This window comes from Cibotium barometz, chromosome 22, assembly GCF_041138505.1.
Source record: "Cibotium barometz isolate CiBa-2024 chromosome 22, ASM4113850v1, whole genome shotgun sequence".
In the NCBI taxonomy this organism is placed as follows: domain Eukaryota; kingdom Viridiplantae; phylum Streptophyta; class Polypodiopsida; order Cyatheales; family Cibotiaceae; genus Cibotium; species Cibotium barometz.
The window spans coordinates 49,930,434-49,940,237 of NC_141067.1; the positions used below are offsets into that span (position 1 = coordinate 49,930,434).

Sequence of the window (9,804 nt, forward strand, 5' to 3'; positions counted from 1 at the left end):
CAGGCACCAAATAGCACTCTCTGGATTTTTTTTTTTTGCTCTCTGTTCGCGCGTATAAACGCGTCAGGACTGCTAAAAGTCGCGTGTATATACACAGAAAATCTATAAAACACGCGTGTATAAACGCATCAAATCTGAGAAATACGCTTGTATAAGCGCATCTAAAGTAACAAAACGCATGTATAGACACTTGTATCAACGCGTCTAAATGCATCTGAACTGACAGAATGCGTGTACATGTCCGTGTATGAGCGCGTCTGAGCAGTCCTATACACGCGCTTTTACACGCATGTCTCTGGCCGCGATGATACACGCGCTGATACACGGGCCCGCTACTTTTTTTCACAAGTCATTTTTAGTGGCTAGGAGCACGGGTATGAGCCCGATCCCTTGTAGTGGGTGATGTGTACTACAATTGAAGTTTTGGAGCCTTTGCTAGAATTTCTCAAGGGTGAGAACTTTGCTCTTTTTCAAAGAGTATGCACATTTGAGCTCATATATAGTTTGCACTTTCTTTTTTACTTTCTAGAGCATGTTACACACTTGAGTCTTGCTTTTCAAAATGATTTTGTTGATGTCACGAGAATTTGTTACACACTTAGGTCTTGATTTTTGAAATGATTTTGTTGATGTCAAGATAATTTTTGGCTTGGTAACTTCAAAAATTGATGCTATGGAACTCAAATGCATTATGGATCCTTTGATACATAGCAGCATGATAGCAAGGGTTTTTCTTTCATCCTCGAATATGGATCAAAGCATGGCCAACTTGCGGCACTTAGAGCATCCATCAAATGTGATCATTTCAGATGAGTTAAAACTGAGAGGTGTACTGCCATAGGTTTTGACCTTTTAATTGCAATAGGGTATATCAAAAAGATTATTGCACATTGCTAATTTTTTAAAGCAAATATTTGTGGAAAATGCGGTCTTGGCCAACTTAAAGATTTTATGTCCATCTTCATTCCCGAGTGGGAAGATTTTGAAAGCATATGGGGTTGATGAAATTTATGCCTTAGTTGAATTTTATGCAAGGACAAAAGAGGTAGCCAATGGAGAAATGTGTGTAAACCTTGTGGATGAGAGATGCATATTAAGAGAATTTCAAGTGTTTAAAGTGCAAGTAGCTTTGGATTATAAAAATCTCCCTTTGCATAAAACTTGCAGACACATAAAATGGAATACTTTTCTTGAGGAAAAATATGCAAACTTATTATCCTTGTGTCAAATTGCCATGATCCAGTGCTCTAGTATGGCAATTTGTGAAAGGGGTTTTTCTACACAAAATAACATTCGAATGAATTTAAAAAACAAACTTGAGACAAGAAGTTTAGAATCCTTGTTGCATATATCCAAATGCGAATATTTTGATGTTGTTGAAGCTATGCAAGCATGGAAGAATGCTTCTAAAACATCAAGGCATATACAACACTAGTAAGTATTATTGGGGCAAGATTAACATTGGTTTTTTTAACAATATTTGTATATTCTTACTTTTTCTTATGTAGGATAACGGTTTTTTGACCATGAAGGTTGGAGGAAAATCAAATCCTTTTTGACCATCGATTCATTGAACACAGTAATGTAAAAAAATCTTATAATCTTACACTAACCTATAATATAATGCATTAATTTTTTAAATCTTTTTATAGGTACTGAAGAGTCAATTGATGGAGGATCACAATATGTTTCACATAGTATCAATCCTTTATTTTAATCTTACCAAAACTTTGTATCCATAGTATCTATGCTTTCTAGCATGTCCTATGGAGATTGCTTCTTTACTTTGCCTCTTGCAAAAGCTAACATGCAAGAATAGGTTGAAATCAACCAGATCCATGCTCGAGTTCAGAAAATAACTTTAACACCTTGTTCTATTTTCTTCCTCGACACACGCATGGGTATCTTTGGCGATCCCAGAGCCCGAGCACCGTATGGTCAGCACCCTCTAGGATCCTTCGCAGGTCACGTAGTGCTTCACTCATAGGCCGCTTCCTTGGTCCCTCATCCACCGTACCAGAAGCTCACCATTTAAATCGAATTGAGGCTGGTCAAGACCTCGGCCGACCTTGCTATGCGAGACGTCCTCCATTGACTCTCCGTCAGCTGTTGCAACTTTATCACTTAGGTCTCACGACCTCATTCACAAGATGGTCAAGATGCTTCCCCAGCATTCTTGACATAAAACAGTCATTTAAAAATAGGTGATAAATACAGTTTCTAATGAACTCTCATCTTTTCACATCTTTCCACATCATTTCCCATTATTCCACATTCTTCTAAATCAATTCACTTTGCTTAATCCACATCCAATCATATGTATTCTCATTGTCCGTCATCCATTCTCTTCTAGTCACATCATAGTACATCTCATTACATCTATCCTCATCACATCTCATCCATTCTCATCTACCCATATCCACATCACATCCATTCACATCTCATCTCATCCATTCACATCTACCCCGATCCACATCACATCACATCACATCCATTCACATCACATCTCATCCATTCACATCTATCCTGATTCACATCACATCACACCACATCCATTCACATCACATCTACCCCGATTCACATCACATCCATTCACATCACATCTCATCCATTCACATCACATCACATCCATTCACATCACATCTATCCCGATTCACATCACATCTCATCCATTCACATCTATCTCGATTCACATCACATCACATCCATTCACATCCCATCCCATCCATTCACATCTATTTACATCACGTCACATTCACATTCATTCACATCCATTCACATCTCATCGCATCTATTCACATGCATCACATTCATTGCATCCTCATCCCATCATATACATTCTATCCCCACTACATCACGTCCACATCTATCTACATCACATCTCATTCATTCCATCCACATTACATCACGTCCACATCTATCCACATCATATCTCATTCATTCCCATTCACATCCACATATATTCACATCACATCACATTTCATCCACATCTCATCACATTCACATCCATTCACATCACATCTTATCCACATCCACATCCACATACATCTATTCATTCACATTCACATCCACATATATTCACATCACATCACATTTCATCGACATCTCATCACGTTCACATGCACATCCCTTTACATCACATCACATCTCATCCACATCCATGTCCATTTACATCACATCACATCTTATCACATCCACATCCACATCCACATCCACATCACATCCTTTCACATATCCTCACATCTCATTCTCATCTCTTCATTCACAACCATCCATTTACATTACATCACATCCTTTCATATATCCTCACATCTCATTCTCATCTCTTCATTCACATCCACATCCATTTACATCACATCACATCCTTTCACATATCCTCACATCTCATTCACATCCACATCCATTTACATCACATCACATCCTTTCACATATCCTCACATCTCATTCTCATCTCTTCATTCACATCCACATCCATTTACATCACATCACATCCTTTCACATATCCTCACATCTAATTCTCATCTCTTCATTCACATCCACATCCATTTACATCACATCACATCCTTTCATATATCCTCACATCTCATTCTCATCTCTTCATTCACATCCACATCCATTTACATCACATCACATCCTTTCACATATCCTCACATCTTATTCTCATCTCTTCATTCACATCCACATCCATTTACATCACATCACATCCACATCCACATCCATTTATATCACATCACATCCACTCACATCTTATCACGTCGCATTCACGTCTGATTCACATTTAGTAACATTTTCTATTTTCGATATCGATGAGACTTTTCTAAATTTATGCTAATTGCTTAGCCTAGTCAAAGGTACTTTTTCTCAACGGATATTTTCATACTCTTTCTCAAATTTGTCAAGTGAAATATATTCAATATTCTTCTTTTGAGAAAAAGATTCATGGGATTTACAAAAATCAATTCTACCCATATTTCTCAATAATGCTCAAGATTCCACTTTTGATAAATACTGATAATTTGAATTATGCTAGAAATTCATCTTTTTCCATTTAATTTCTTGGATCTCAAATATCATGGGAATTCCTCTTTTTGCATTTAAATGATTGAATTCCAAATGTCATGGGAGTTCCTCTTCTATCATAAAATAAAATTATCTAAAATTTCTCTTTTCTTAAATAAAATATCCATCATTTCAATTCTGCCAAGATTTCCACTTTTACCATTTAAAAGGTTGAATTCCAAATGTCATGGGAGTTCTTCTTTTATCAGTTAAATTTTCTCATGCAAAAAATAAATTTATTTAAAATTCCTCTTTAAATAAAAATATTCATTATTTTTATATACCAAAATTTTTATTTTTCCATTTAATTACATGGATCTCCATTATCATGGGAATTTCTCTTTTTGCATAAAAATAAAAATACCAAAAATTTCTCTTTTCTTAATTTAATTATTTATCCATAAATACTAAAAATTAGTTTCCCATGAATTTGATGAAAATTATTCTTTTAGCATAGGATGACCAATCCTAGAATATGGTAGGGAGTCCTCTTTTCACATTATGCATAAAAATGAGATATGTAATAATTTTCTAAAAATTTTGCTATAGCTCCACTACTATTACTGATAATTTTTAATATTTTTGGAAAGAATAAAACTTTGTAGTATATTTATGATAGAATAACTATCATCTAGACCTAAATCCAATTTAGGGAATTAAATCATAAGTTTACTATAATTTTATTAGCATAAGAGCATTAAAAAAGCCATTTCCTAACCTCTACCTTCACTAGCATAGAGTTTGATTTTTGAATTAAGAATTTATCAATGAAAAGCATCCATTTGAATAAGAATTAGTCATAGGAATGACCATTCTTTTGGGGAGAGAGAGATATACCTAAAAAGCATCCTAATTCAGCATAAATATATTGTGATTAATCATTAGAATTATTATAAAAATCTTAATTTACATTGAAAAATAATTCATTTGAAACTTCTCAAGCTTGAGAGGGGTTGAGAAGTGAAATCATTGAGAATATTAAATAAAATCATGAAATTACATCTTACCTCTTGATTTGGATTGCTTCTTTATCTTAGAAGGAAGCCCCCAACCAATCAATCAGTTTAGTATGTTGAGAAGAAAGCTCCAAGGATTGTTGAAGAGAGAGAGAAGCTCCAAGCTCTCCAAAAATAGAGGATTTTTAAGGGATAATAAAAAATATCATTATTTTAATGTAATACTGGCATGGTATAGCTCAAAGATGAGAATACAAAAGAATGAGGGTCTATTTATAGGTGAGGAAGGCCACTAATTGAGTCCAACTAAGTTCAAGAATTTTCCAGGTTCAGTTTGGCTGAGTTTGGACAAGATTTGGACCAGTTTAGCTCCCTTTTTGATTTGGTTTGATATAGGAGATAGGAGAGATAAAAATATCACAATTTTTTTGAATTAAAAACTCATCCACATGTGTGAAATAGGTGCCTATCTCAGAGTCTCCCCCCTCCTTACCAAGGTGTCAAAAATGTATCATTATTCTAAAATATCTCATTTTTTTAGTAATATCTCATAGTTTTTAACTAACAAACCTTGTACTTAGTCAACTCTTCATCTTATGTGGGCATTTACTCATTCTTGGGTATTTTCTTTTATTCTTTGGATTTATCTCATCCCAACACTTGGATTAATCCTATTGGTCCATAGGAACCTTAATTGGACCATAATCCAGAAATTTTTGAAAATCTAGACTCTTAGGCTAAGGTCCCTTATATCATTTTTAACTAATTCCTAATTCACATTGGAAAGTTTATTTTGAAGTTCTGTTTTAGGGGAAACCATTTTAGACACTAGGAGGATTTTTATATCCAAAGATATCTCAATTTTGGATTACCTCTCTCTAGACATTTTCTCTCTTTAGGCCAAAATAGGGTAAAACAAGATCTTTCTTCCATTTCAGAGGAGAGGGGAATAATTTCAAGAACAGAAGCAGAGATTTTTACACCTTTACACCTCAAAAGCTGGACGGAGGAATCTTACATCCTACCCCACTTAAAAAATGCAAGATGTCCTCATCTCGCAGCTGGAGGATAACTCTTTCCCTTAAGATCCAGCTGATTCTGGGGTTTCTTATAGTCTGGTCAACCCAACAAAATCCTGGGATAAAGATCCCTTCTACAAGAAGAACGCACAGAACTCATTATCAGATAACAATTCATTCAAAACATATCATTCATATCCTTAACACAATAATGGTCCATCAGACCGGTAACTCCATCATCTGAACATTCCTCCACGGGAATTTCAATTATGCAGGTTCTCAATTTGTCATCCCTTAATTTGAGCCACTGGGTCAAAGGTTAACAGTAGCAATCTGTCAGCACAATCCACTAATCTCGTAGTGATTTGTTGAAGTCATTATCGTCATTCCAGTTATTAACATCATTACTGGGATTCGTCCCATTCATCCTCATTGTGGCTTTGTTCAACTTATCTCCTTTCAACTAGAATTTAGGAATCATCATCTTTCAATCAGAATCCAAATCAACTCATCAATTCTTAACTAGAATTCTAAAATCATATCAACCAGCATTCGAGTTCATCATCTGGATAGCATTTTTGCTTATAATTTCAAGGTCTTAGATTTACTCGTATATATTGCCAGTAAAGAGCTACAGTTATACCCACGGTATATACAGGTAATCACGGTCCTTAGAGTTATAAGGTAAATACCATCATATCTAGGCCTCAAGCAAGTAAGGGATTCCATACAATTGCGGTACTTCCATCTAAAGACCCAATTACCATTTATGAATTTTTATTTTGAATATCAATTTGTATAAATTTCATCACACAATTACAATCTTTTACTGGTACTTCATAAATTTTTGACATTTTTGGCTTCTCGGTTGTTCCACTTTAGCCAATTCACTCTGATATACCAGCAGCTAAAAGATCCCTGCTCCCTCCACGCAATGAAATCGAGGGTGCTAGGAGTAGAAGTAGCACTTCTTGCGCAGGGCAAAACCTCTCACTCAGGGTGCCTCGCCCACCACGGATATCTGGACAAGAGACTAATCCCTCAGTTCTTCCAAAAGTGAACCTATAAAAAAATTTCCCTCGCCCAGAAAGCACGGGCGATGCCTTCAAGATATTTTTATTCTAACGTAGTCAAGAGCCTTAACTAACCAAATTTTTAGGATTGAACCTGTAAGTCACATGGTCAAATCAAGGAAGAAACTTACACTTGGATCATAGAGACGAACGCTTTTTTCCTCATCGAGAGGCATAGTCATTTATTCTTTTCCATAGAACAAGACTATCTGGGATTTACTTCATCTATCAAACCATAACATAATTGACTCTCATTTTAGGGATCCATCAGTCCACCCTAACCCCATTCAATCCCATGGGTTAGACAACCGCCCAACCACTATAGTGATAGGATCCATTTAGGAATTTGGTTATGTTTTGCCCCAGGTAGTACCAGGGAAAAGAGTTCCCAGCCCCCTAGCTGGAGCTTCATACAAACTTCAAGATAGTCACACCACTTACACACCCAATATGAAATTGTACAAATGGAGAAATGGCATTCTTGACAAGGGAACCCATGCACAAGGGCATGCATCCTACACCACACATGAGGGCTTGTGTCTCTACACGGACCAAGAGAAGAACACTCTGGCTGTCAAATAGTGAAACACTACAGTTACTAAATGACACAATGCCACTATTGCTAATGTACTCAAAGATGATTTCTTATTAACTGAGGACAAGAACGATAGGCCACTTTGTTCTAAACCAAACTATAATGAATTTTGTAAACAGATATGAAGCAAGTTTTAGTGGGGTCAACAATGCCTTAACCAACTAGTCAAGAAAGATAAACTTGCTAGAGAATCGTCTCTAAATAAATATGGTTAAGAACCATAAATTAGACCGAAGGAACACATTTTCTCAGCCCTAAAATCAAAACCAACATTGAACGAGACCAAAATTATAACAAAACCTAACGTTTGTGTGTACATACAACTACCAACATTGAACGAGACCAAAATTATAATAGAACCTAACGTCTGTGTGTACATACAACTACCAAATTTTCCAATCCCCAAAAAACAATGGCAAATGCAAATGACTTGTGTTGACTACTACGATACTTTTGCTACCGTGTGTCGCTACACACACATGATTCCAAAGAGAACTCAATGTCGATGCCACCTATAGCCACAAACACATGGCATCTATAGCCATAAGGTGTTGCGGGTGGCTATGCACTTAGGACATGTATGTTGATGACCATGTCAATTCTCCCTTCATGCCCTCCTTCACGTGTAACTCCACACACATGAATAATCACTTATGGACCCAGTTGTATCGTTCTAGATGACCGCAACAGGCATGCCTACGAGAGGTCGACCACATCAATGTACAACGTGGGGAGTGCCACACATTGGCTCCCTTGCAAAGCGAGCAAAGACATTTACTGCAACCAATTGCAAAGGCTCTTCTTCCCTCTCATACCGCAAGGAGAGCTTATCCATGTAAGGTTTTGGATTAATGGAAAACTACTTTGAAAATTGGTCAAGTATCCATGAGAAAGCAAACCAAATCTCACATATAATGGACTCGTAGGCATTAGAAATGGGGTTTAGAATGCGGTATCATGAGGTTTTTAATCTGCACCTTCTTCTTCAATCTTTAAGCCACTTTTACCAACTCATCCTTGTTTTAACTTAGAGGATTATCAAGCTCCCGAGGAACAAGTGGTAGAGGGGCCTCCAAAGCAAAGTGAGACTGCCTTGTTATGAATGGTCTAGATCTAAACTGTTGAGGAGGTCTTGAACCTCCTGCAATCATTGTAAAAAAGGAACAGAGGAACTTGATGCATTGGTGAGTGTGCTCTTCCCCTTTTGTCTGATTTGATCTTCTTTCCTGATGCATGCAATAAGGGTGCCTAGTGTAAGATTGGGCACATTCGAATGGGTTGTGATGAATGCTTGCCACGAATCAAGTAGTGCGGCAAGAAGAGTTGTCACTTGGATGTCCTCCGTTAGTTGCAAACCAGCAATTAAAAGGTTGTCGTTGGCGGTTTGCCACGCCTCGAGGAATGCCTCTATTGTCGGATAATTCTTTAGTTGTATTTCATTTGATTTCCTGTGTAGGAAAACACGTGAAATGACATTAGTATGTTGTTATTGTTTTTGTAATAGGTTCCACATCACATGCATAGTATCAAGCGTGCAAAAGAGTTGAAGTTGGTGATCTCCGAGATGAAGAATAATCTCAGTTCAGACTTCCAGATCTTTCTTTTTCCATGTGGCCTTTTCATCATCTATGGGTGGTACAACACCGGTAGCAACAGGTTGGAGAGCAAGGTCAGGTTCGGTTCCTACAGTAACGCCCCAATTTTTGGCTTTCTCAAGAAGCATCTTGAGGCGCATGCTCCACGGCTCATAATTTGGGCCGGTTAATTTTTTAATGCCGTAAAATTTGGACGTTGATGGTTGTGATTGCGACGCGGCCATTTTCTTCTTGAAAAGTTTGGATCCGATCAAGAAGAAAGTGCTGCAGCAGAAGCGAAGGTGGTTAAATCACAGGATACGAGGCGTTGTCTTTATGATACCATATATGTAGACAAGCCCCCTCTGAAGCGATTATAATTAAGCATTAATTATAAAACATTATTCAATTGTAATGTTCAGAGATACAGAAATACTCAGGAGACAAAGAGCACGCATGTAGACAAGATATCGATTGATTGTATTATGAAAAGGTTTGATTGTATTTTCAAGAAGGTTTTATGTCGGT

At 36.8% G+C, this 9,804-nt stretch overlaps 1 pseudogene; it reads right to left on the reverse strand.

Annotated features, from left to right (window-relative positions):
• Nucleotides 1–8,724: 8,724 nt before the first annotated feature.
• LOC147626688 (uncharacterized) lies at nt 8,725–9,521 on the reverse strand (annotated as a pseudogene).
• Nucleotides 9,522–9,804: the final 283 nt, after the last annotated feature.